This window comes from Catharus ustulatus, chromosome W (assembly GCF_009819885.2).
Source record: "Catharus ustulatus isolate bCatUst1 chromosome W, bCatUst1.pri.v2, whole genome shotgun sequence".
Lineage (NCBI taxonomy): Eukaryota > Metazoa > Chordata > Aves > Passeriformes > Turdidae > Catharus > Catharus ustulatus.
The window spans coordinates 11,194,541-11,207,676 of NC_046261.2; positions in this window are offsets into that span (position 1 = coordinate 11,194,541).

The window sequence follows — 13,136 nt, forward strand, 5'->3', positions numbered from 1 at the left end:
CCCTTAGTTTTAGGCTTGACACGAGAGAAAGAGTTCTTACACGTAACGTTCGCTTCCCCCTCAACCGACCACGTCCCTCGCGGGATGGTGGAACTGCGATTTCGGGGTCCACTATCGCTTCGTGATCAAATCACGTCTCACCCACGCATTCAGTCACACCTCACTCAACCACGCAATACTTACGGTTCCTTTTCCTGCGTGGATTCTTCGTGCACGTCGAGTTTTATGAGTGAAAAGTTGCCGTGGTTATCCGAGAACTCTGGGCCCATTTCCCCCTTTTCGATTGTGGCTTCTGGTTTTAGTTCGGGTTCCTGACTGGTGCTGGGGAGTTTCCCGATCCCGCCAGGTCGCTGAACTCAGTGAGGCGCCTCCTGGACGGAAAGCGGGTCCCCCCCGAACCCCAAATCAGGATCAAGTCGGGGTCACCAGATTGTTATAGATAATAACCAAATCAAGTCGAATTAAATAGCAAAACAGCATTTTTTATTTTTGCGACAGAAAATACGGTCCTGGGAAACCACAAGTGAAAACACGACAGCGCCGAGCCCGGGGTCGGCACTGGGTGGACACACACGCTGATCTGACCCCTACCGCATCAGATCCCCCCCTGTGTTCACACCCTGCTATTTCGGAGAGTCCAACTTTATACAGTTTTTCCTGGCCTGAGGCGAGAATTTCCTTTGTTTCTGCAGCAAATTCTCATATTTAAATTAAATCCTTTTCTGGTGCTGCCCTGGACAAAAGTCCCTCCTGCATGCTGATGAAGGCTGTGTCTGCTCCATATTGATGTGTAATGAAGTGCTGTCTTCTCGCTTATGGGAGCCATCGGAGGTGATTGGTACTTTGGCAAGTATTTTATCGATGATCTCTTCCCGTCCGATGATGATGATGATGATCTCTTCCTGTCCGTCGTGGAGATCGATGGACTAGGTCTGTTGATATGCTAATTACAGTCGTTGTCTATGGCCCTGGGTGCTTGGTGTTTAAGAGATTCTTTTTATTTTATTTTATTTCATACAATCCTTTTATATAAACACGAATTATAACATATATCACAAGAGTAACATTTAATTCAAATGAGATGGTACCCAATGATATCAAGGTCTTGTTCAGATGACTGTTTACTCCCTCAGAGTATGATCTGTGGGAAAGCATGTGGAAAAGATCTTTAGGAGTGCTTTTGCAGGAGTTGCAACAAGCCCTGATAGTGCAAAAGATGAGGATAATAATGATATTACACATGAACATTTGTGTGGAGAAGGAGAATGGCATTGCCCAGAAAAACAAACACGGATATTAACCAAGTTTGTTTTGGATAAGATCTGCAATGTTGCAGAAAAACCTTCAAACAGCTACCAACTGTTGAAGTTAAAGGTAGTTATGTTAATATTAAACAATTTCCTTCAGAAAATTTCTTGCAATTTCTGGACCGTCTGAGTGTGCAGGTAGAAAGACAGGTGCCAGACCCAGTGGTGCAAGCTGAATTGATCAAGGAGATGGCTCAGAGGAATGCTAATGAAACCTGTTGCAGGGTCATTCTTAGCCTTCCTCTCGAGCCAGCACCTAGTCTAGCACAGATGATTGAATCCTGCACCCGAAAAGCAGAACTGTTCAGTGCACCAGAGAGGAACCCAGGAGCAGCAGAACCAGTCTACAGCAGCTGTAACACCATGACCAAGGAAGCAACCCATGCCATCACAGCAGCTGCAGCATATCACCTGCTTCCAGTGCAGGAAGACAGGACATTTCTCCAGCGACTGTCCACACAACCAGAAACAGAAGACGAACAAACAAAAAAACTAGGTGCACAGTGTGTGCCTGCCATTAATACAATAAGGCACGAAGATATAAATACACCGGGTTCCACAGTGGCAAAACAAAGAGGGAAGATGGGATAAAGAGTGTGGGGATCCAAGACAACATAAATGTCAAATGTTCATCTAACAAGGTTTGACAGCCTCTTGACCATTTCAGATTTATAACTACAAAAGGTTTTCATTTCAGGTCAGCAGATTGGACAGTTATTACAGTGGACCTGCCTAACACTTCACTGGACGTGACGTTATTGCATATGGAACTAGACAAAGTATTTTGTTACTGGGGACACAGCACACACACCCCTGGAGAGTGAGGTGGCTACCATGACCATGAAGGGAAGCATCTCCTGCCTCATTCACTTGGCACGCTGCCCTCAAACACCATTTTAGCTGGTCGTGGGGCAAATCCTCGCCCAGGCCATTCCCATTCCAAAAGAAGTCACAGTAGATGGAAAATCACCTCAAGTCTACCGGGCAGAAGTGGTGGGTGAGGACAAACCCTCTCTGGCATGCAACCTAACTTGTGGTTCAGACCATCTCCATGTGGAGGGGGTACTGGACACAGGGGCAGATGTGACGATCGTACCCGAAAGGATGTGACCGTCGCACTGGGAATTGCAACCCGTGGTATTGAAACACTAATCTTAGAAAAATTAAGATTTTAGTTAAACTTAAATAATTTATTGATCGTCTGTCATCTCATGTTTGCTGAACTGTGCTTACAATGGGAAAAGACGAAACTGGTAAGCAGACCTGAAGAAGCACGAACAATCGCAACCAGAAACCCATTCTTTGAAAAATTGGAATATCCCCAGAAATCATTTGTATTGTCATTAATAGAAAAGGGTCGAAAGTTCAGGGCGAGGAAGACTCGCCTTACTTCCTCCTTATAGGACCTCTCCCCACAAAAACAACCCCAGACTTAATTCAAGAAACCAACCACGCATGCTTAATAACCATTCAAGCTAATTACCATAGGAAACAGGGGATGGGAGGGGCTGGTATTATGAATATGTATTTATTTAAACCTTTTGTTAATAAATAGACTCTGTGATCACCTGTAATTTCGCAGTGCATATTAGGGGGCTACCCCACGCTGCTGCCCAGCGCTGAATAAACATACCCTTTCTAACTTTAAATTGTTAGAGAGTCTTTTGTTTGTCACAGTTGAGTATCGGTACTAGACCAATACTCATATTTTAGTAAATCAGTATGCAAAATCCAAGGTGTAGGAGGGGTCAAATTGGCAAAAATATCAAAAAGTGTCGTGGAAATTGAGGGGCAGGATGGAAAATTGACTAGTGTCCATCTGTTTGTTACAAAATATAAGTGCCCCCTGTGGGGAAGAGATGCCATGTCCCAGTGGGGAATCCAAATGATTATACCTAAGACTTCCCAGGATTTTTAAAGGCAACCACTGAAGAGTGCTCTACCCCGAAGTTGACATGGCTGGATGATAATCCGAGATGGGTAGCTCAGTGGTCGATGACTAAGGAGAAACTCAAGGCACTAGAGGAGCTTGTAGCAGAACAATTGAAAAAAGGACACATAGAAGAACCTACAAGCCCTTGGAATTCCCCAGTGTTTGTAATAAAGAAACCAGGGAAGGATAAATGGAGGTTGTTACATGATCTCCGTGAAATAAACAAGATTATAGCAGACATGGGATAGCTTCAACCTGGGATACCCTCCCCAACGATGCTTCCCCAAAATTGGAAATTGGTTGTCTTGGATATTAAGGACTGTTTCTTTCAAATTCCCTTACACCCAGAAGATGCTCCAAGGTTTTCCTTCTCTGTTCCTACTATCAACAGAGAAGCCCCAATGAAGCGCTACCACTGGAAGGTACTCCTGGAAGGGATGAAGTGTAGTCCTTTCATATGCCAGTGGTACATGGCCTCATTGCTGTCCCCAGTGCGTGCTCAGAGAAGGGAACCCATCGTCTTGCATTATATGGATGATATTCTTGTGTGTGCCCCCGATAACTCTATACTCCAACACACACTTGACCTAGTGGTTAAGGTTTTAACCTCTGCTGGATTTCAATTGCAGGAAGAGAAAGTCCAAAGGATGCCACCTTGGAAGTACCTGGACTTGGAAATCATTGCAAGGACCATTGTTCCTCAGAAATTGGACATTAATTGTAATCCAAAGACCTTAGCAGATCTCCATTCCTTGTGTGGGTCTTTGAATTGGGTTAGACCCTGGCTAGGCCTCACTAATGAGGACCTAGAACCTCTTTTCAATTTATTGAAGAGGGAGAGAGAGCTGGTTTCTCCCAGGGAACTGACCCCAGAGGAAAAAGCTGCAATCAAAAAGGTACAGAAAGCTTTAGCAGAGAGGCAGGCTCATCACTACAAGCCTGAACTGCCTTTAAAATTCATAATCCTGGGAAAGCTGCCACACTTACACGGTTTGATATTCCAATGGATCGAGGGGCAGAGAGATTCACTCTTAATCATAGAATGGGTCTTCCTCTCCCACCAAAGATCCAAGACCATCACAAAGCCACAAGAACTCATAGCTCAGCTGATTCGGAAAGCAAGGATGAGACTGTATGGGCTGGCTGGTTGTGACTTTACATGTATTCACCTTCCAGTCAAACTCTCTGAGGAGGGAAGGAACTCTCCTGAGAAGTTGACAAAGGATATGTTCGAGCACTTGCTCCAGAGCAATGCCAGTCTCCAATTGTCTCTGGACAGCTATAGTGGACAAATATCAGTCCATGCCCCATCTCACAATCTGTTCAATGAGGAATTCCACCTCATTCCTCGTGAGAAGAGGAGTCGGAAACCCCTCAAAGCTCTCACAGTGTTCCCGGATGCATCTGGGGCTTCCCACAAGTTGGTGATGACTTGAAGAAATCCTCAGACAGCATTGGGAAGCTGATATTGAAATTTGTGGAGGGGTCGCCACAGATAGCTTAACTGGCTGCAGTGGTAAGAGCTTTTGAGAAGTTGTCAGAACCAATTAACTTGGTAACTGAGTCAACCTATGTAGCGGAGGTAGTGTTCAGGGCAGAGCAGGCAGTGCTCAAAGACATCGAGAATGAGCAGCTTTTCAGGTTACTGTCAAAAATAGTCTATCTAATTTCTCACAGAGAACATCCATTCTATGTGATGCATGTGAGGTCACATGTTGTAACCCACTACCCTACTGTTTTAAGAATGGTATGTCCCTTTAACCCTGTAACCCCTGCAAGACCAATGGACTGACCCCTGCGATGGGATTGGCCTGAAGCCAAGGCTGACCCCTCCCCTTTCCTGACCCATAGAAAAACCTGTGCCTGGGTTTGAAACTTCCTCTTTATCCTGCTCTCCTGCTCGGACCACATGGAAGCCTAAGAATAAAACAGGATACCAACCCTGGGATAAAGAGCCTCTAATATCTTTCTGTTCTACATGAAACAGCGTCCCAGGCCAGCTCTGCAAGGTAATTGGGGAGCAGGCGAGGTACAGGGTGCTGTTTCAGTTGGCGCCCGGAATGTGGTGCTTTTTAAATTAAAACCCACGTGAGAGGCTGTGACCCTTGAAGGGTTAGGAAGCCGACGGGAAGTCAACTGCCCTGTGGGCGAAACTTGCTTTCTTGCAGGTCTAGCTTACAGGGGGGGAATCTACAACTCATCCAGCCCACGGGTGAGCAGATTTCGGAACAGATTACAAAGTACAGTTTTTCAGCTCCTTGGTACTTCGCAGAGATTGGTAAGTATAAATTTTCCTCCGTGGGGAGGGGGATTTTGAGGTGCTTTCTCTGTAGCATTGAGGTGCGGGGGGCTGGGCTGCACAGCGTCCTCCCTGGTGGTTTTGGAGCTGTATGCAGCTGGAGACGCTGGTGGGGGTAGCAAGGCCGCCTTGAAACAGTTTCTACCATGTGTACAGTATCACGCCAGACAGCTGATTTCAAAGAGAGGCGCCGTTTTTGCTGCAACCAGACAGTCTCTGTGGGGGAGGTGCCAGTTTTGCCGGCAGCTAGCAGCCTTCTCTTACTGTGTTTTAACTGTGCATTGTAGTGAGATATTAGAGTAACTTGCTGTGGAAATATGGGCTCCCAGCATTCTAATTTGAAAAAGAGCGTGGCTTCACAAATTAGAGAACTTTTAAAGATTGCAAATGTGAATATTACTAACAGAAAACTAGAACGCTTTGCTAAGTGGCTGTCTGTAGAAAGATCTGATCTTAATTTGGAAGATATGAATTCGGTTTTATTTTGGAATGAAATTGGAGATTTATTAACTTTAAAAGTCGAAAATGGAGATAAAAAAGCCTTAATGTTCATCCCAATATTTTTGCAAATTAGAAAACTGTTACTCCAAACAGAAAATAACAGCCAGCCACAGGAAACTGCTTCAGAGGTAACCAGTTCTTGTATCTGTCCCTCTACATGTGTTATTCCCTCTTCACCTAAGAAATCTGACTCCTCTGTCTCTCTAACTCAGGCTATCAGCCATGTGTCTCCTGCTGAAAGCAGACCCCAACATGGCTCCAACCACATGGCTCTCAACTCTTCTTCTTCCCATAATACTCCTTCTCCCCTGCTAACACCCTTAAACCCCTCCCCAAACTCATCCTGGCCCCTGGGTATTCAGGGCAATTCTCACTCTATTCAGGTTTTGCCATCCCTTCCCCCAAGCTATCAGGCTAGCACAGAGGGGGGTGGGGATGGGGGTGGGGGTGGGTGTGGGAGAACTGGTTCTACAGGTTCTACGGGACCTCCCTCTGAGATAAGGCCCTCGGCTCTGCCCATTCCTCAGGACACTGTCTCGGTAGAGGCACATAACCAACAGATAACACAGCCCAGAGCAGAGGGAGGAATAGAGCCCATCCCTAAAACCCTAGATCTGGAAACTCATATTCCGTCTGTGGCTCCTGTCATTTATATGGGTAGGAGAAATGGCAGGAGAACATATCAGCCACTGACATACAAAGATAAAAAGGAAATTTGTAAGGTTCAAAGAGAATTTGGTAGACACAGTGAAATGTTTAAAGGATTTTTAAGAGCAACATTTAGTTCTCATGAGATGGTACCTAATGATATTAAGGATTTATTCAGATGTTTACTTTCAGCTTCGGAATTCGAATTGTGGGAAAGCATTTGGAAAAGATCTTTAAGAGTGCTTTTGCAAGAACTACAACAAAGCCCAGAAAGTGCAAAAGATGAGGATAATAATGATATTACGCAGGAACTTCTCTTAGGTGAGGGAGAATTTGATAACCCTGAGAAACAGGCACGTTTATTAACTAAATTTGTTTTGGATAAGATCTCTCTAGCAGCAGAAAAAGCTTTCCATCAATTACCTGCTGCTGAAGTTACAGGTAGTTATGTTAATATTAAACAGTTTCCTTCAGAAAGTTTCTTGCAGTTTCTGGATCGCCTCCGTGCTCAGGTGGAGAGACAAGTCTCGGACCCAAAGGTGCAGGCAGAGCTATTGAAGGAGATGGCTCAGAAAAACGCTAATGAATCATGTCACAGGGTCATACTTAGTCTTCCCCTCGACCCACCACCTAGCTTAGCACAGATGATAGAAGCCTGCACCAGAAAAGCAGAACTGTTCAGTGCACCAGAGAGAAATCCAGGACCAGCACACTCACGATCTGCAGCAGCTATGACACCAGGACCAAGGAAGCAACCGGTACCACCACAGCAGCTGCAGCATATCACCTGCTTCCAGTGCAAGAAAACAGGACACTATGCAAAGGACTACCCACACAGCCAGAAACAGAAGAAGACCAACAAACAAAAAAACTAGGTGTACAGCGTGTACCCGCCATAAATATCATCACGCGCAAAGATATAAATACTGTGGGTTCCACACGGGAAAAAACCTCTCTCTTTAAAAATAAGGGGGAGGATGGGACAAATGGTGTGGGGATTAATGATAGCATTAATGTTAAATATTCAATTGGCAAGGGTTGGACGTCTTTTGGTCGTCTCAATCTTAAGACCACTAAAGGTGTTTGTTTTATGTCAACAGAGTGGACAACAATTACAGTGGATCTGTCTAGCACTTCACTGGACCTGACGTTGTTGCATTTGGAACTGCGCTGTGAGTATTTAGTTATGGAGGACACAGCACACACACCCTTGGAGATGGAATTACTTCCATTATCTAAGAAGGAAAATGTCTCAGGTTTCGTTCTCTTAGCACGCTGCTCACAACCACCTTATTACCTGAACGAGGGGCAAATCCTCGCCCAGGCCATTCCTGTTCCAAAGGAAATCACAGCAGAAGGAAAATCACCTGAAGTCTATTGGGCAGAGGTGGTGGGTGAGGAAAAACCCTCTCTGGCATGCAATCTGACCCATGGTTCAGACCATCTCCATGTGGAGGGGGTGCAGTGGACACAGGGGCAGATGTGACGATCATACCCGAAAGGATGTGGCCGTCACAATGGGAATTGCAACCCGTGGCAGGCAAAATCCAAGGTATAGGGGGAATCAAATTGGCAAAAATATCAAAAAGCATCGTGCAAATTGAGGGACCGGATGGAAAAATAGCTAGTGTCCGTTCGTTTGTTACAGACTATAAGTGCCCCCTGTGGGGAAGAGATACCATGTCTCAGTGGGGAATGAAAATGGTAATCCCCAAAAGTCCTCAGGATTTTTAAAGGTGGCCACTGAGGAGCGCCCTGCCCACAAATTGACATGGTTAGATGATTCTCCAATCTGGACAACTCAGTGGTCGATGAGTAAAGAAAAACTTGAAGCGCTGAAGGAGCTTGTAGCAGAACAATTGGCAAAAGGACACATAGAAGAAACTACAAGTCCTTGGAATTCCCTGGTATTTGTAATTAAGAAACCAGGGAAGGACAAATGGAGATTGTTACATGATCTCCGGGAAATAAATAAAATTATAGCAGACATGGGATCACTTCAACCAGGGATGCCCTCTCCAACGATGCTCCCTCAAAATTGGAAATTGGCAGTTTTAGATATTAAGGACTGTTTCTTTCAAATCCCTTTACACCCAGCAGATGCTCCACGGTTTGCCTTCTCTATTCCTACCATCAACAGAGAAGCCCCAATGAAGCGCTACCACTGGAAAGTGCTCCCTCAAGGAATGAAGTGTAGTCCTTTCATATGCCAGTGGTATGTGACCTCATTGCTGTCTCCAGTGCATGCTCAGAGAAAGGAAGCTATCATCCTACATTATGTAGATGACTTGCTTGTGTGTGCCCCCGATGACTCTATACTCCAATACACGCTTGACCTAGTGGTTAAGGCTTTAACCTCTGCTGGATTTCAATTGCAGGAGGATAAAGTCCAAAGGATGCCACCTTGGAAGTACCTGGGCCTGGAAATCACTGCAAGGACCATTGTTCCTCAGAAATTGGACATTAATTGTAATCCAAAGACCTTAGCAGATCTCCATTCCTTGTGTGGGTCTTTGAATTGGGTTAGGCCCTGGCTAGGCCTCACTAATGAGGACCTAGAGCCCCTTTTCAATTTATTGAAGGGGGAGAGAGAGCTGATTTCTCCCAGGGAACTGACCCCAGAGGAAAAAGCTGCAATCAAAAAGGTACAGAAAGCTCTAGCAGAGAGGCAGGCTCATCGCTACAACCCTGAACTGCCTTTCAAATTCATAATTCTGGGAAAACTACCACACTTACACGGTTTGATATTCCAGTGGGTCGAGGGGCAGAGAGATTCGCTCTTAATCATAGAGTGGGTCTTCCTCTCCCACCAAAGATCCAAAACCATCACAAAGCCACAAGAACTCATAGCTCAACTGATTTGTAAGGCAAGGATGAGACTGTATGAGCTGGCAGGTTGTGACTTCACATGTATTCACCTTCCAGTCAAACTCTCTGAGGAGGGAAGGAACTCTCCTTAGAGGCTGACAAAGGAGATGTTCGAGCACTTGCTCCAGAGCAATGCCAGTCTCCAATTGTCTCTGGACAGCTATAGTGGACAAATATCAGTCCATGCCCCATCTCACAAGCTGTTCAATGAGGAATTCCACCTCATTCCTCGTGAGGAGTCGGAGACCACTGAAAGCTCTCACAGTGTTCACAGACGCTTCTGGGGCTTCCCACAAGTCGGTGATGACTTGGAGAAATCCTCAGACTCAGCATTGGGAAACTGATGTTGAGTTTGTGGAGGGTTCGCCTCAGGTAGCTGAACTGGCTGCAGTGGTAAGAGCTTTTGAGAAGTTCTCAGAGCCAATCAACTTGGTAACAGACTCAGCTTACGTAGCGGGGGTAGTGTCCAGGGCGGAGCAGGCAGTGCTCAAAGAGGTTGACAATGAGCAGCTTTTCAGGTTGCTGTCAAAACTAATCTATCTGATTTCTCATAGAGAACATCCGTTCTATGTGATGCATGTGAGGTCACACACCGATTTGCCAGGTGAGATCGCAGAAGGGAATCGTCAGGCAGACTCCCTTGCAACCCCAGCAGAAAAAGCACGCCTCCCAGACATCTTCCAACAGGCAAAGCTGAGCCACCAGCAATACCATCAGAATGTGCCAGGTCTGATCCGTCAGTTCAAGCTAACACGGAGTCAGGCTCGAGCCATTGTGGCCACCTGTCCCAGCTGCCAGCTCCAGGCCATGCCATCGCTAGGTGCAGGGGTTAACCCCCGAGGCCTTGGTAACTGTGAGGTGTGGCAGACAGACATCACACACATTCCCAGTTTTGGTCGCCTCAAATATGTTCATGTAAGCATTGACACATATTCAGGTGCGGTTTATGCCTCTGCCCATGCAGGAGAAAGAACTGTGCATGCCAAACAACACCTAGTGCAAGCTTTTTCAGTATTGGGGATCCCTAAGGAAATCAAAACAGATAATGGCCCAGCGTATGTGTCCAAGGAGTTCCTGGAATTTGTCCAGCAGTGGGGAGTGGAACATAAGACTGGCATCCCCCACTCCCCCACAGGCCAAGCTGTGATTGAGCGTGCACATCAGACGCTCAAACATGTTCTGGCTAGACAGAGCAGTTCAACTGTGTGGATGTCTCCACAGCAAAAGCTCTGTAAAGCCCTGTTCACTATCAATTTCTTGAACTGTTCATTTGAAAACATGAATCCTCCTGTGGTTCGTCATTTTAACAGTGGCAAACATTTCAAGCTGTCTGAGCATCCACCAGTTTTGATTAGGGATCCAGAAACCTGGGAAAGCAAAGGTCCCTATGAACTTGTTACCTGGGGACGTGGTTATGCGTGCGTATCCACTCCCTCAGGCCCTCGGTGGATTCCCCAGAAATGGGTGAAGCCTTTTGTCCCCAAACAACCAGCTCCAACTGAAGAGGAAGAGAAGCAAGTCGCAGTTGCTTCGAAAAGAAGACGCCGCCGGAGAGGAGAGAGAACTGACACAGAAGACAACCTTCCGGCAGACTCAGAGACTTTTAACATGTTTTAAAATGTTTGTTTTCCTTTTAACAACCTAATACCCTACTCTCTTCTTTTAAACAAAAAAAGGGTGAGATGTTGTAACCCACTACCCTACTGTTTTAAGAATGGTATGTCCCTTTAACCCTGTAACCCCTGCAAGACCAATGGACTGACCCCTGCGATGGGATTGGCCTGAAGCCAAGGCTGACCCCTCCCCTTTCCTGACCCATAGAAAAACCTGTGCCCGCGTTTGAAACTTCCTCTTTATCCTGCTCTCCCGCTCGGACCACATGGAAGCCTAAGAATAAAACAGGATACCAACCCTGGGATAAAGAGCCTCTAATATCTTTCTGTTCTACATGAAACAGCGTCCCAGGCCAGCTCTGCAAGGTAATTGGGGAGCAGGCGAGGCACAGGGTGCTGTTTCAGTCACACACCGATTTGCCAGGTGAGATTGAAGAAGGGAATCGTCAGGCAGACTACCTTGCAACTCCAGCTGAAAAAGCACACCTCATAGACATCTTCCAACATGCAAAGCTGAGCCACCAGCAATACCATCAGAATGTGCCAGATCTGATCCGTCAGTTCCAGCTAACACAGAGTCAGGCTGGGGCCATTGTGACCACCTGTCCCAGCTGCCAGCTCCAGGCCACGCTATCGCTAGGTACAGGGGTTAACCCCTGAGGCCTTGGTAGCTGTGAGGTATGGCAGACAGACATCACACACATTCCCAGTTTTGGTCGCCTCAAATATGTTCATGTAAGCATTGACACATATTCAGGTGCGGTTTATGCCTCTGCCCACGCAGGAAAAAGGACTGTACATGCGAAACAACACCTAGTGCAAACCTTTTCAGTATTGGGGATCCCTAAGGAAATCAAAACAGATAATGGCCCCGCATATGTGTCCAAGGAGTTCCTGGTATTTATCCAGCAGTGGGGAGTGGCACATAAGACTGGCATCCCCCACTCCCCCACAGGCCAAACTGTGATTGAATGTTTCCATCAGACGGTCAAGCAGGTTCTGGCTAGGCAGAGGAGTTCAACTGTGTGGATGTCTCCACAGCAGAAGCTCTGTAAAGCCCTGTTAACTACAATAATTTCACGACTATAAGGCGCACCTTTTTGACTAAAATTTTGGTCTGAACGCGGAAGTGCACCTTATAGTCTGGTGCGCCTTATATAATGTACAGAGTTGTGAAATTTGCCAACCCAAAAGTGCGAGCTGTGAGCCGAGTCACGAGGCGGGGGGGACCGGGCAGCCCCCGGCCAGTAGAAGCCACGCGGGGAGGGAGGCAACCGGCGACCCCGTGCCAACCTGAGCCGAGGGTGGCCCCGCCCCACGCCGCCCCCAAGCTGCGGGCGGTCCGAGCCAAGGGCGATCCCGAGCCGCGGGTGGCCCGAGCTAACTGCTACTGCTCTAACAGAGAGCGGGGCAAGCCTCAGACCAAGACACATGTCTATTTATGCATCAAGTCATGTAATACAGATATATATATATATATGATTAGTGATAAAGAGATCACAAGGTATAGCTTTAAATTCAGAGTTTTCATTTTGGAGATGATAATTTTACTTGTGTTGTCGTCAGTCAGTGTAGGATAGGTTGTTTCCCACCTCTTGAGTCTTAAAATCATTGGAGGACAAGATGTAAATCAGGAACAAAGAAGAGTTCATGGAGGCAGCTTCTTGACTGTAGTGAGTGGAGGAGTTTGATAGGTGGTCAGTGACTCTTTCACTTCCATTCACGCTTCTTAGTCCAGTGTTGTTCTTCAGTGAAGTTCAGTATTTCACATATTCTTGCTTAACATATTGTGTTAGAAAATTTTACAATAATCTAAACAAATAAATGTGTATTATATAACAGCTTGATTGTCTCAGGGGACTCAAAGATGTAATGAAACTCAATTGTTTTTACCTACTTAAGATGCTATTCCAGTTGGGAATTTTTACGCCTTACCTTGAAGAGGTAAGAAGAGGTAAATAAAACTG